Genomic DNA, 15,868 nt, shown 5'->3' on the forward strand with positions numbered 1-15,868 from the left:
AGACTATTGTGGGGAGAGCTTTAAGGAATTTTTTTTCTGAAATAAGGTTATCACTTTATTTGGGACATCCCCCTAAAATAGGATCCTGGTCCTTCTCCAGGCAGCCTCACTTAAACTCTTCCATTTACAACATCAAAAAGAATAAAATACCTAGGAATAAATCAAACCAATGAGGCAAAAGACCTATATATTGAAAATTATAAGACACTATTGAAAGAAGACACAAATGAAAGAGTCCATGCTCTTGGATTGGAATAATTAATACTGTTAAATTGTCCATACCACCTAAACCTACAATATACAAATTTAATGCATTCTCTATCAAAAGTCCAGTGGCATTTTTACAAAAGTAGAACAAATTATACTAACATTTATATGGAACCACACAATGTTCCAAATAAATCTTGAGGGAAAAAAAAAAAAAACAAAGCTGGAAGCATTGCACTTTCCAATTTCAAACCATATTACAAAACTACAATAATCAAAATATGATCCTGACATAAAAATGAGACAGATTGACAGTACAGAACAGAGAGCCCAGAAATAAATCCATGCACATATAGTTAACTAATTTACACCAAAGGTGGCTAGAATATACAATGAGAAATGTTTAGTCTTTTCAAAAATTGGTGCTGCGAAGACTGGATAGCCACACGCAACCAAGTAAAACTGTATCAACTTGAAATTGATTAAAAACCAAAACATAAGACCTAAAACCAAAAAAAAATCCTAGAAGAAATCAGAGGGTAAACTCTTCGATATTGGCTTTGGCATTTGAGTTTGATACCAAAAACCAAGGCAACAAAAGCAAAAAGAAACATTCAAATTACATCAAACTGAATGGCTTCTATACAGCAAATGAAGTCATCAACAAAATAAAAAGGAAACCTACAGAACAAGAGAAAATATTTGTAAAATCATATCTGATAAGCTAATATGCAAAATATGTAAAGAACTCATAAAACTCAAAAGAAAAGGGCCACCCTGGTGGTGCAAGGTGTTAAGACTCACCCTATGAAGCTCGCCACAGCCACGATAGCACGAGTTTGATCCCCGGCCAGGGAGCAACCCAAATTGCACAGCAGACCTTTCCTGACTCGCCCGTTGCTCTCCTCAGCAGTGTATTTCAGTTGCTCTGCCTGTTCTGTTCCCCACTCTGTCTCTGGTGAACCCTCTCACCCCCTACAACTCTTGCCTGTACCCCAGTTCTTGTATGTATAAATAAAATCTTTAAAAATAAACTCAAAAGAAAAAAAATCTGATGAAAAATAAGATCTTAATAGACATTCTGACAAATAAAACAGATGATCAAGAGGTAAAAGAAAAGTTGCTCAACATCATTAGTCATTAGGAAAATGCAAATCAAATCCACAATGAGATAATACCTCACCCCTGTTTAGAATGGCCATCAACAAAAAAGAAATAATGTTGGTGTAGATGTGAAGAAAAGATAACCCTTGTGTACTGCAGATCAAAATATAAATTGGTACAGCCACTACAAAAGATAGTATGGAAGTTCCTTTATTTTTTTATTTTTATTTTTATTATTTATTTTTTACATCATTGTTCATTTTTAAATGACATTTGCTTCCCCCCCCACCCCCATAGTTTCCTTCACCAATGCACCTGTGCATCATCACCACTGTCCCCTGTGCTCCTCCCTCCCTCCCTTTGATCCCTCTCCCTACTCCACCCCTGCAGGATGTCTCTGATTTATAATTGTCTGGTTTTGCTTTGTTGTGTTTTGTACTGTTATTATTTTTTTACACTGATATCTTATATATACATAATGGAATATTATTCAGCAATCAAAAAAGATAAACTCATGTCATTTGCAACAATGTGGATGGAGCTAGAAGGAATTATGCTCAGTGAAATAAGCCAGAAGGAAAAAGAAAAATATCAGATGGTTTCACTTATGGCAGGAATATAGGGGAACCAAATAAGACATCAGTGAAAGTTCCTTTAAAAAACAAAACTACCAGCAGTTCCACATCTTGGTATTTATCCAAAAGACATGGAATTGCTCTCTGGGAAATATTATCGCACCCCATATTCACTGCAGCATTATTCACAGAAGTCAAAATATGGAAGCAGTCATTAAATGAATAAAGAAAAAAAGGTGGTATTAATAGACAGCAGATATAAACAGAAAATTCACCAAAAAGACTATCCAGAAGGCCCAAAGACATACATGGGGGAGAAAATGTTCATAATCACTTCTAATAAGGGCTGCAGGTTCAAGCCACAATGATATACCACCTCACTTCTGTGATAATTGCATATATTAAATAGACCTCCAACAAAAAAGTGGTGGCAAGAATGAAGAGAAAAAGGAATGCTATTACATTACTGGTAGAAATGTAAAACAGTGCAACCATTATGGAAAGCGATCTGGATTTACCTTAAAAAACTAAAACTCTATGACCCAGCAATCCCACTCTAAGTATATATCCATAGAGTAAGAAACCATCAATACAAAATTCTACATATTCCACGATGTTCATAGCAGCATTATTTACAATATTTAGGACATGGAAGCAGCCTAAATATCCACTGATAGATGATTGGACCAAGAAAATGTGGTATATATCCATACCATGGAGTGCTACACAGTCTTAAGAAATGATGAAATGCGGCCATTTTGAAAGAATTGTGTGTAGCAAAATAAGTCAAAATGATAAAAGCAAATGCCGGATATTTATAATTTGACAATGTAAAACACTGAAAAACTAGTGGACATCAAAAAACATCTTTAAGGGGCCTCCCTGGTGGTGGAAAGGGTTAAGTCTCAGTACTATCAATTTATTGCCAGCCACTGCAAACCGAGTTTGATCCCTGGCCAGGGAGCTACCCATATGGCACAGCAGACCTCTCCTGTCTTGCCTGCTGCTCCCCTCAGCAGTGTATTTCAGTGGATCTGCCTGTTCTGTTCCCCACTCTGTCTCTGGTGAATCCTCTCACCCCCCACACCACTAGCCTATACTCCAGTTCTTGTATGCATAAGTAAATACAAATAAATCTTTAAAAAAAAATCCTGAGGGGGGAGGGTAATGAACAAGGGAATATAACTGATGTTGGTTGGGAAAATTAAAATAAGCACACACACCTGGTACAATTCTAAGAATGAAAAAGTGATACATATGTATATATATATTTCATATGTATATAGGTATATATATATATTCAGTACACAATATAAAATTATATTGAGAAAATCTTACCATTTGTGACAAGGATAGACTCTGAAGGCATTATGCTAAAATGAAATATTTCAAAAAGACAAATAGACTATGTTCTTATGATATGTGGAATCAAGAAAAATCAAACTCAGATTAGTGATTGCCAGCAGGAGAGTATGGGATATGAGCAAAATGGGTGAACGTGGTCAAGAGTTATAAGAGAAATAAGTCCTAGGGATGTAGTGTTCTATTCACTATACCTGATAAAATTGTGTCATATTCTCTTAGCAACTTTGAAATATACATCTTAATTTGCATTATAGTAAGTAAACAAAATTGTAACTATGTATGGTGATTGATGTTAAGCTTATTGTCATAGTAACTTCATAACATATTCATATACCAAATCATTATGTGCACACCTAAAGCTAATACAATGTTATACATATACATCACATCTCAATTTTACAAAAAAGATTTTTGCAAAGGCACATAGAATTACCTCTAAAGTTTCAATAAAACAGATTCTGAAGACAAACTTTGATGTACCACATACTATCTGGAATAAAATAGATATGCCTTTATAATGTTGAGGTGGTATATTAAAAATACCCCATCAATAAAGAAAAAGAAATTAGTGATCTCATAGCGTACTGATCAAAAGCTTCATCCACCCCATTTACCAAAGAATTTGGTTCATAAGGATTATTCTGATTTTGACTTACTTTGGTCACTCAGAAATGGAAATTCTTGCAAGATTTTAATTGAGGACAAAGGGTATTATCCCTAAAGCTAAAGGCCTTTAAAAAAGGAAAATTAAAGTAAAAATGCATGTGGGACTAGACTATCATTGGCCCAATTTGAAATAATTTTCTGTATGTATCCTTATTGTCAAGGACCAAAATATCTGTCCTCTCCTTCAAAAGGAAGACCCTTAATGAGCCCAAACAAATCCCAACACAAGAATATTGAGTAAAGTCAAATTTGATCATGAGTCTGTGAGTAATCTTGAGGAAAAAAAAAAAAGCAGAGGATTTGCATATACCATCTGAATGCATAAGAGCAGGAAGGTCATCAGAGCAAGACAAAGAAATCAGCTTTAACTTTAATAGAAACTGAAAAATACTATAACAGAAGATTTTTAAGTTACAGACCATTGATTAGTATCTTTCACAGGTATCACCACAGCAATAATTTTCTTCTTCACCCAAGTGTAAGTCCCTTCAGCATAATTCATTTACTTTAAAAGTCTAAAAATTAACAAAGATGTTAAATATAAGTAAATCCTTCTCAAAGATTGTTTTTTAATAACTCAAAGACTCATGAATATGATTGCATGTAGAAATTGTTTAATATGTACACTTTGGCTCATTTTTCTGTCTTATCAGGCACATAGTGTCTTATAACAACTAAATCCCCGAATTGAAGGGGGACACTACTTTCCAAAGGTCTGGTCACTCTATTTCTCTCTTCTCGATTCATCATGAAGTTGAAAAAAAAACAAACCTGGACCTCCCTGGTGGTGCAAGGGGTTAAGACACAAACTATGAAGCTATCCATAGCCTCTGCAGCATGAGTTCCATCCCCCAGCGGCCAGGAAGCTACCCACATGGCGCAGCAGACTCTCCTGACTTGCCCACTACTCCCCTCAGCAGTGTATTTCAGTCAGTCTGCCTGTTCTGTTCCCCACTCTGTCTCTGGTGAATCCTCTCACCCCCCACAACTCTTGCCTGTACCCCAGCTCTTGTATGCATAAATAAATAAATCTTAAAAAAAAAAAAAGAAGAAACAAACCTGACCTGAATTTTCTTGCCACTGGGCTTGTGTTTCTTACCAGGCTTAAATTTGGCTCTGGAGAACAAGGCAGGGAAGGACACAGAACTATTCCTCAGAATGTAATGTGTTTCTAGGATCTTTTCTTACCTCTTCTAATTTTGATGTAAAATCTGCTTAATGAGCTAGTCTGGTTTTTGAGTATAACTTTTTATATAAGCTTTGACAGTAATTTTCATTATAACTTTTGATATCAGATTTGACAGTAATTTTCATTTTAAAAAACAAGCTAGTGGAGGACACAGTTTTGACCAATTTATAGATTTGCTTTTCTTCTTTGGAATATATATATATGTATGCATATCGATATGTCATACTTGGTTGTGACTGTGTTTATTATCTTTATCATCGCAAAGCACTCATTAATTCCTAACTGAACCAAGTGACTGAATTAGTGATGGCATCATTAAATTTTAGAGCTATAGAAAGTTTCTTATTTTATTCATAATGGAAAGATGCATGTGTCTGGGAAAGGTTTAACTTCACATATTTGAAAGTATGTTCAATCCCAAGGGATTAGTTTTGTGTGAGTCTCTAGATAGCAAGATGGAAAATGAGAGGGAAAAGAGGGGAATGGTATATCCCTTGGCTTGCAAACATGCACTGGTACCTATCACTAAAATATAGATATGCACATATCTGAAATAAGTCCCTATAATGAAGGCTTCTCCCCCTAGAGAGTAGCATATTTAATTAGAATGAATTTATACATAGCTTGGCACACCAGGACAGCCTCAAGAGATAAACATCTTGCTGTGAGAAGGCCCAGAAGAAATAGGAACCAACCTTTCTCCAGCAGACTCAGCACAATATAAAGTGTAAGTACAGAGCTCTTGTCCTCTAATAAAGACACAGAACCAGTTACTGGTTTCTGCATATTTTTCCAAAATGGCCACTTAGAATTTAAATATCCCTCCTTTTGCCTTGTTAGATACGCCTGCTTTTTTGGTGATAGTTGAAACTCCAAGAGCTTAATCGACCTCATAGCTACCGTAACTTAGCAGAAGGGAAGGCATCACTTCTACCCAAATTCATACCAAGAAGGATTCCCAAATATAAAGAATAGAAATCTGTAAGTACAGGCATTTTACTTTCCTCTATAACTAAAAGGACATTCTTAATAACACTGCAAATAGGTCCCTTTTTTCCAATAATTCCTTCAGGAAACCATTTTCTTTAATATTTTTACATTTTACATTGTAGCCTATTATATAAAAACAGTATTTTAAAGGGATAGCATTTTATATCATTTCAACTTTTTAAAGAAAACACAAGTAATCAGCAAACATGATGTTGAAATATTAAGCAATGGGATGTTAAAATATCTTATGTTTTTAGAGTTCCTTTTGGTTGACAAAAATCTGACCCTTTACCACAAACCTTTGAGTAAGGCAGGAAAGGTATTACTATTACTCACATGCCACTAGTAAATCATACTGCTGTCTGTTGAGTTCATCAAACATCTAAATTATAAGAATTTTTAGTTGAATGGTAGCTTGTGTTAAAAATGTGACCAAAGCTGCATCTAGCATGTATCTATTATTCTAACTGCTCTGATTCTTTTTATTGACTCACTAGCAATTTCTAACCTAACATTTATCTAATCATTACTGGAGTTAATTTAAAAGTGACCACACAGCCTGTGAGAACAAATAGCTCTCGTCCAGCATGCATAATCCATAATAACCTTTCATATGCAACCAGTTTAGCTGAAACATTTCATATTGAAGAGTTTACCAGGATGATGCACATACACTTAGATGTCCTGGTGACCGTTAGCAACTCTGGTGAGATTTCAGAGATTGTTGTCAGGAGACTTGCCAAATAAACCACCAATCATTTAGCAAAACTGACACAGAAAGCAGCTTTCCAGGGTTTTGCAAACAGACTCAGGCAAAAAAACACAAGCTAAATAGTGAATAGTCAGCTCAAGAAGGAGGAGACAGAGCAGCGAAGGCCCTCCCAGGGTTCACTGTGCCTCTTGAGCTGGTAGTAGTAAAGTTAATTTTTAAATGCTTTGAGGTGATTAAGAAGCTGGCCATTGCTCTAAATGTAAATAAGTCCTGTTTCATTTCCTGAAAGCTGACTGATCGAGGCAGTCACCAGCTATTTAGTCTTCTAATAGATTTAAGATCCATAGTCTAGTTCATAATTAACCCTATCTTATGAAGTTAAAGCTTAGCAAGCTCATTTATAAATACAAGCACACCCAGTTTCTTAAGTTTCACTGGGAAAGTTGGTTTGTCATAGAAAGCCATGGTAATATCTGAAAGTCCTTCTGTGTTCTGATGGAATACTGACCAGACTTGGTAGAAGGTGGTGTCATATCCTTCAACAAACAAATATGAAATTAATTTGAAAAAACATCATTCATTTGAAATTTGGGTCTTTTTTTGTTAACAGGCATTCTCTTCCTTCAACTTATGGCTTATGGAAGGAGCCCAATGAATTATTTATTTCCCACTCACTTGCTCTTCCTCCCTGCGAAGACTCTATTCATTCCTTTATCTTATCGTAATAAGCCAGGTCACCACTGAACTGAACTTAAATCACGACTGCCTGGCATTACCTGCTTTCCTGGTCTGGATGGCCTACTTTATATTGTTTGCACTTCACGGAAGTCCGTGTGCTGGTGTAAAATTGTATAACTGCTTTACCCCAGGGACCCTCATAAAAATGAGAGGGTTGGCTCATAAAATCGTCCCGCTGTGAAAAAACTGTAAATAGCTTCCTTAGAGTCAGGACAAATCCAAAGCTGCAAAATGTGAATACCCTCACAGCCAGAGAACAGAAACCTCCTTCTAAAGTGTGTACCTCTGCAATCCAGTGGGGTGTGTGTGTCCTGGGAATTGCAATGCCAATTGTTTTATCCATGTTTTGCAACGCAATATCACTTCCTCATTCATATGCGCCTTCTGTTTCCTCATTGCCACTGTTTGCAGACACAGGAAAAGGTCAGTGGGCTCAGATGAGGACAAGGCCCCTGCTGGAACACAATCATGTTGACAGGCCAAGTGATGATCTGTCACCATCACTGTGTTTACATGAGGGATTAAATAAACAGTCTCTGTACAGCTGCTGTTTTTCCTATCTGTTTTCAAGATTGAGAATGATGTTCCAGAATAGCTAGACTGACCCTAGTTTGAGCAGAAGTCGACTAGGAGATTTAGAAGACTATATTTTTTGTATATATTTAGAACCAGAAAATATAGTTTAAAAAAATCTCCCGGCAATTTTAATGCAGTTGAAGTTTAAGAACACTGGCCTACTAAGAGGATAGCATAGGGCAGGACTAGGGTTTATTATCAAATGGCTATATGTAAACTCTGACTCTGCTGACCTTGAACAAGTTATTTATATCCTTTAAACCTCAATTTCCATGTGGAAAACAGGCAGTAATAATTTAGCTGCTGGGACAGTTAAGTGAATGTCTTTAGTGTATTAAACACTTTTAGCATAGAGACTGGTAATTAAAAACACTCACTAAACACTAATCATTGTTTTCATTCTTTTGACACTCTAGGACTTGAACAAAGTATATCTCAATAAATGAAATAAACAAATGAATCCATTAATAAATGACAGGATTATATGTCAATAGACAGTCAGTCTGTATTGAGGAGAAAATGATAATGTCAATATATTATCTAGACCTCTGCTTTTTAAAAAACATTAAAAAATAAATAACTCTTCTTGGACCTCGTGAATATCAAATGAATTTAATAATAAAAAGGGTAGAAGAGAGGGGAGAAAAAGGGGAAGAAATGAAAAAGTAAGAATTGAAATTTGTAGCTTTATTGCATTGCGTTTGAAGTACAAACTGGCTCTCAGCATTTATTTCCTCCAAGTAAGCTACCTAGAGATGAGAAACACAATAGGCCTATGGGGTCCTTATTCCCTTACCCTTCTCCCCTCTGTTTAAAGCACCTTTTTCTTGAAGACTTGTTGGGTTTCCCCTAATTCTGATGGCTACAGAGTAAGAGTTCTGGCATGGCGGAGCTGAGGAGTTGTTCTGAGACTCACTGGTAAGGGGATAAAGAGAGAGGAGGCCCAAGGGAGACCCTGGCAGGGATGCTACAAACACCACTGCTTGTCATTATTGGGAACATCTGATCATGGGAACATACCAATTATTTGATCAAGACCTCAAAAAACAGTCACCACATCCAAATCAAGTTTTAAAGTTAGATTAGGTGAGACAATAGAAGCTGCTAACTGAATATCTCGGTAAAAGCAAGCTGACTCTGATAACTGCTGCATTCACTTTGCTGTGAAAAAACAAAATTGTAGTGACTAATTCAAGAAAGGATATTTTAAGGCATGAACTCATGAATCAACTACCAAACCCAAAATGACACTAAGGGATACTATCTGTCATTCAAGCCTACACAGCTATTAAAGAGGAAATAGTGCCTTTGGGACAAAATGATTGGACCATGAGATAATTATGTTAAGTGAATTAAGTCAGAAAGTGAAGGAACAGGGGGAGGGAGTAGAAGAGGGAAAGGGGGTAGAAGAGGGGGAGGGGAGTAGATAGGGTATTAGCATTCTTGTTTGGTGGAGGGTGAGTGGAACATGTACACATATGGAATAAAAATGTAACCCCAAAATTAAAATAAAAATTTTAATTAAAAATTATACAATATATAAAAGAATAATGTTCTGGAGATGAAGATATAGTATTTATACCTCTAGATATGGAAATAAAGATAAATACATATATACACACACACAAATGTACAAGGGAATATTTAGTCCTTTTTTGCTCTAAGTTCTAAGCATACAGCAATTAATCAAAATGACATTAGGACCTTGGAGGGGTGGGGGAAGGAAAAACAAAAATAAATACATAGTACAATGATGCTTTAGGGAAAGTAATTTATGGATAGGGAATGCCAGAGGGTGGAAGAGAGATGAATGGCAATGATTAAAAGACAGATTTAGCAAAGGAGGCAGTATCACCTCTAGTATCATCATCAGTCTGAAGTCTATTTCCTCATCCATAGGAGGGGAATGAATAATCCCTACTTTATGTATTATTAAGAGGATTGAACAGAATCAAGTACTAAAGCATGCACCTGTACATGATGAACCATAAATGTTTCTCTACATCATCACTTCAGATATGCGGTTTCTCTTCAGCTTCCTCCATCCTCTGTCTTCACATTCCCAGAGCTACTCTGAACTCCCTCCCTGCATCAACCCCTATATTAAAGTTTGAAGAGCAAGACTGCCATTCCATATTTATATTTGACCACTAAGGTGATTCTAATTTATTGGGAATGAAATTCAGAGTGTCACCTCAACAGAATATACACTTTTAAACTTTCGTCTAATTTTGGAAGATCTCCAGCTTCATGGAGTAAGTAGGGACAAAAGTGGGTCATTAAGGGGGTTTAGGAACTTCCTCCAAAACCCTTTGCTCCTGCTACCTTGAGATGGATAATTAACAGCTAGCTAAGTTGCAGCTGTGCAAAGTTGCCTTCATGGCTGAGGACATTTTCCAGAATCCAACGTTCAGTACCCCTGAGAGCTTCTTCTCACTCTCCCTTACTCTCATGAATCAACTTAAAAAACATTTCAAGCTGCAGCACCACCAGAAGAGGTTTTGAGAGCTCTAAGTAGACATCTTCTCTCTGGAGAAACACAGCTGACATAAACTCTAATCAGGAAGTAACCACCAGCGAAGACATAAAATGATATCCCAGTCCCAGGTTCCTCACCATAAATGAACACTCTCCAAATTTCTTAAACCCCTTTTTTTGACATGAATTTGGGTACCTGAAATCCAAGATCCAGGAGCTGAGAACCCTCCAGGAGAAACTGCTAATAGAGCCTGGATGAAGCTCCAGAGAGGCCAGCCACGTACAGCCAAATCACACTTTGCTATCACAGTAAGCTGATGAAATACATCCACTTGAACACAAGCCTATTGAGGAGCAAACAAGTTCCCTATAAACAATGTATCTTCTCAGTTCTCAAAACCTTGTATCGGACATGAATTTTGTCACTATTGATTAAAGTTACCCAAAAGCAAACACAGGGTTTCTCAACATCCCACAAGTAATCATACCGTTTGTAGATCAGCCCTTAAGGGAAGGAAAGGGAAGTCTTCCAACTCTTGTGTCATCCACCTGCTGAAAAGAAATTGGACAATGTCACCCCATGGCTAACTGGAGGGAATTTCAAGGTTTACAACAACCAAAAGAGAAAAGAAGCAGTGCTATAAGGTGGCTATAGTCATAAAAGGACAATGGCCAGGGGGACAACTGGTCACTGTCTGTGGGTTCTCACCTGAGAGCACAATTGCAAGACCATGCAGATTCAGACAACACTAACAGGGGTTATTTAACAAACTAGGAAAACAAATAGTTCTTAAGGCCACAAGTGGTCAGCTATTGCACCTCAGAGAGTGTCCAGTGTACAAAAGTCCCAAACAAGAGGCTGCTCATCCAAAATGGTGCTGGCCCATCAGTGAGGGCCTGGAACTCATGGCCACCAGCAAGGAGCTAGAGGTGCTCACAGGTGGGGCCACCGAGATGACATCACAGCAGCCGCAGCCGTGGGATGGACAATACCAGATGCTGGACCAGGCAGCAATGGAGGCAGCAGCACCAGGCCATGGTGCCAGATGATTAACAGCTCTGGAATGACCTGGACTGAGTACCAGTCACCCATCAGCAGTGCTGGGAAGCACTGGGCAGCAGTGCTGGTCAGTAGGCAGCAGAGTCAGAAATACCGTGTCAACAGCTCTTTGTGAGTTTTTGGCCCTCACCAACAACAAACAGCTTGAGACACCAGGCGTGGGGCCTCCGATTCACCTTTCAGGCAGTGTCAGAGACAGGCTGTAGGAAGGTGTGGCAGGCTAGGCCTCTGCAAAGCTCTTCAGCTTCTCTGACTCCTCTGGCAGTCAGTGGGAGGATGCTTCCCCTTTTTCAGAAGCCAGGAACAGAGTCGTTCTCAAGCTCAGAGTTTGAAGGTCTGAGCGCCCCAACCTGGCTCCTGCCCTGACCTTGAGTCTGATGGGTCTGTTTTCAATCCTCTGGCTGATTGGACCATTTACCAATGAGCTCACAGCTCATACCTGATTGGTCCATTCCGCAACCCAGGTGCCAAATGCCTGGGCCTGTCTACTGCCTGCAGCTGGAGGAGCCACAGTGCTGGGGCTGGACCTTGCTCCTCCCTGCAGCTCTGAACCAAGGGCTGCCAGGACAATGTAGTAGGGCAACCACTGTCATCCTCACTGCTGGCCTCTGCCTGGAGCCTGAGCCCCAGAGGGGTTACTGGTGGCGGATGGTAAAATGCCCACCACTTGCAGCCTTTTGCACTGCCCATAAGCAGCATTCTGGGGCTGGACACTGATGTTGTCCCACAGCTCATGCTGTATTTATTTCACTATAATAAAGTTAGAATGTATCGTTTCTTTTGTTGAAAAGCACAAGATTCATGAAAAGTTTTTAGCACTTTGGCAAGCTTTTCCTTAAAAATCACACATTGGGCAGCTCGCCTGCCTGCCTGTGATTATGCAAGTGTGTAGGGACAGGAATGGACACAGTGCAGGTTTTCTAGGATCCCATGCAGACCGGGTAAAGGAGGAGTCAGAAGTCCTCAGTGGTTTTGCAGGTTTTTATCGGAATTTACCTGGTACACAGCAGGCAAGGGTGCTGGGGGGCCGGGAGGCTGGCAGGCCTCCCAGGCCCCAGCAAGTTTTCACTCCATCTGGGCTCTCTGGCGTTCTCTCTGTTTCTCTGCTCTTCCATTCATTCTGCTGCTTCTTGGCTTCTGCTGGCGTCCCCGTGACGCCGCCCTTAAAAGCAGTCTTAGCCCAGGTGAATCTCATCTACCTACGCCCACACCCTACTCCAGGTGCCCGCCATCAGGCATGCATTCAGGACCGCAAGGATCCATCATCTATCCTGATGGCAGGAGGGCAGAAAAGCCTGACATTTTCTTTACCCTACAAAGTGCCTCTCTTTTTCTTTCTCCTTTTCCTAATAAACCTTGTCCTTTTAAAATGTAAAATAAAAAACCACCAATTGGAAACATGAGATTGTAAATTACTTCAAACTGGGGCCAGTATTTGGTGATGCCAATTATCATAGTCTGTGGATTGACAATGCTGAGAAGTACATAAGCAATATAACCCTCTGTAAAGCTGCCAATGATGAAACTGATCCTTTAGGGAGAGTCGTTAATAAATGGAACTATTAGCTACATGGGCAAGAAAATAAAATGATTAAGGAAGAAATAGTTTTCCAGAAAAATCACCTGAACAACAGAATTTCTTGTTTAATTTAGCAATTTTAAAGATTAAAATTTAAAGCAGCCATGTCTTACTATTCTCAGCTACAGCTAATCACATATCTGTTCATATTCATTAACCCTTTATCTCTGATAGTATTTCCAGGTGTGACCTGGTTCATGGGATGCCCAGGGACAGAGACATCTTTTCTGTCTAGAGGCCCCAGGGGAGCTGAATTCAGTTACACTCTCATTGACTCATCTAATAAAAAGCATTCTTTTCATAGGACTGATATTATTTATACATAAATGACATTTCCCTTATTTAATTTTCTCCCTGTAAGTCTAACCCACACTGGCAGTAATCAAGCTTAGTAGTGTCCAATTTAGCTAGGATTTGAAGGTTAAAAATGATGTGCATTCTAATATTTGCACCAAAAATTGTCAAAATTATACATAAAATCTCAAGTATATTCACAGCCACAAGGAGTGATGTGTGGGTGAGGGGCTGGGAGGGACATAGATGAAATAAGTTATTTGTTACATTTTTCTCTCATTTACTCAATATTTTTAAAGCACCTACTTTTCTATGCTATTCATGCTTATATTTATCAAGTTTCTTACTGTCCCAATGAGCAAGCATTATTAAAGAAGTCCAACCATCTATTGTAGGGTCAGTAAATGTTTATCAGGCTTTTCTGCCCTCCCGCCATTAGGATTGATGATAGATCTGCGGTCCTGAATGCATGCCTGATGGCGGACACCTGGAGTAGGGTGTGGGCATATGTAAGTACATACCCCTGGGCTGAGACTGGGCTTATAAAGGTGGTGTTCATGGGGATGCCAGCAGAAGAGCAAAGCAAGAGAACAAGAAGGCACAGCAGAACCATGAGAAGAGAGAAAACAAGGCCACGAGAGAATGCCAGAGAACCCAGAAAGAGTGAAGACTCACTAGGGGCTGGGAGGCCTGCCAGCCTCCCAGCCTCCCAGCACCCCTACCTACTAAACCCAATAAAAGCCTGCAAAAGCCACCGAGGGCTCCAGGACTCCTTTCTCGTTACCCCGTCTGCTGGGGTCACAGAAAACCTGCTCTGTGCCCTTTCTGCCACTACAATTGGCATAGTCAGCAGGATGACCGATGCAGATGGGTGTGGAGCCCTCTGAAGACCTCAGGAAGGACTGAGGAGTAGCATACTGAGCCTGTGACAATGCTGGAGGCGTCATACAGCACAGGAGGTGGACAAGGTCTGGGAGCCAAGGGACGAGACCTCCGTGAAGGAGGAGACACCCTTGAGCCACCTCTGCACCCCTATGCTTACTGCAGCACAATTTACAATAGGTAAGATATAAAATCAACCCAAATGGCCAAAAACAGGTAACTGGATCATAATATGGTATATATACACAGTGGAATATTACTCAGCAATTGTAAAGGCAGGACTGGACACAGAGCAGGTTTTCTATGATCCACCAGACCGGGTAAAGGAGGAGTAAGAATCCTCAGTGGTTTTTGCAGGTCTTTTATTAGGATTTACCAGGTACACAGCAGGCAGGGGTGCTGGGGGGCCGGGAGTCTGGCAGGCCTCCCAGCCCCCAGCAAGTCTTCACTCTATCTGGGCTCGCCAGTGTTCTCTGCTTCTCTCTTGGCTTCTGTTCCTTCTTGGCTTCTTCTCGGCTTCTACTGGCACCCCCATGACGCCGCCCTTAAAAAAAGAAGTCTCAGCCCAGGTGAATCCCATCTACCTATGCCCACACCCTACTCTAGGTGCCCGCCATCAGGCATGCATTCAGAACCGCAAGGATCCATCTTCTCTCCTGATGGCAGGAGGGCAGAAAAGCCTGACATTTTTCCTTACCCTACAGCAATCAAAAAAGATAAAGTGCCATTTTCAGCAACATGGGTGAAGCTGGAATGGATTATGCTCAGTGAAATGAGCCAGAAAAAAAAAAAAAGAAAAATATCAGATGGTTTCACTTATAGGACAAATGTAGGGGAACCAAATAAGGGACCAGGGAAAAATAATTATAATAAATTAAAAAACAAAATTATGGCCTCCCTGGTGGCGTAGTAGATTGAGCACAGTGACGTGAAGCTGTCCGCAGCCTCTGCAGCATGAGATCGATCCCAGGCTGGACAGGGAGAAACCCACATGGCATGGCAGACCTCTCCTGCCTCACCCATGCTCCCCTCAGCAGAGTCTTCAGTCCCTCTGCCAGTTCTGCTCCCTGCTCTCTCTGGTGAATTCTCTCACCCTCCCGCACCTCTGACCTATACCCCAGTTCTTGTATAAATAAAATAAAAAAAAACTTAAAAAAAAATTAACAGGCACCTATAAATCAGACATTCTGCAGGGGAGGGGGCGAGCACAAGGGACTATGGTATTGGTGCACAGGTGAATTGGTGGTGGTAATTTTATGGGGACTATATTGAAAAGGAGAAAGCATATATTATACAAAAAGGAAGAATAATGTAAATATGTATATATAATAAAAATAAAATAAATTATCACACTGAATGAGATTGCTCCATTACAAACTTCCCAGATAGAAGGCTCTCTGTATCTAGAAAGAGAATGGATGGAGGAGCCTTCGTGTTTCCTTGAGCCACCTCT

At 39.6% G+C, this 15,868-nt stretch overlaps 1 long non-coding RNA gene across 3 annotated transcripts in view; it reads right to left on the bottom strand.

Annotated features, from left to right (window-relative positions):
• LOC119245250 (uncharacterized) overlaps window positions 1-12,008 on the bottom strand; it is a 243,771-nt gene extending 231,763 nt beyond the window's left edge. For 2 of the 3 annotated variants that reach the window (XR_008551778.1, XR_008551779.1), the window contains exons 1-2: window positions 11,837-12,008; window positions 11,089-11,152 (exon numbers count right to left, since the gene is read on the bottom strand). This is a non-coding gene — a long non-coding RNA (uncharacterized LOC119245250). Of the gene's footprint in view, window positions 1-10,798; window positions 10,945-11,088; window positions 11,153-11,836 lie in introns of those variants that run through there. The other variant, XR_005125231.2, reaches the window with a different exon arrangement.
• Window positions 12,009-15,868: the final 3,860 nt, after the last annotated feature.

This window comes from Talpa occidentalis, unplaced genomic scaffold (genome assembly GCF_014898055.3).
Source record: "Talpa occidentalis isolate TD23 unplaced genomic scaffold, MPIMG_talOcc4v2.1 talOcc4.14, whole genome shotgun sequence".
Taxonomy (NCBI): domain Eukaryota; kingdom Metazoa; phylum Chordata; class Mammalia; order Eulipotyphla; family Talpidae; genus Talpa; species Talpa occidentalis.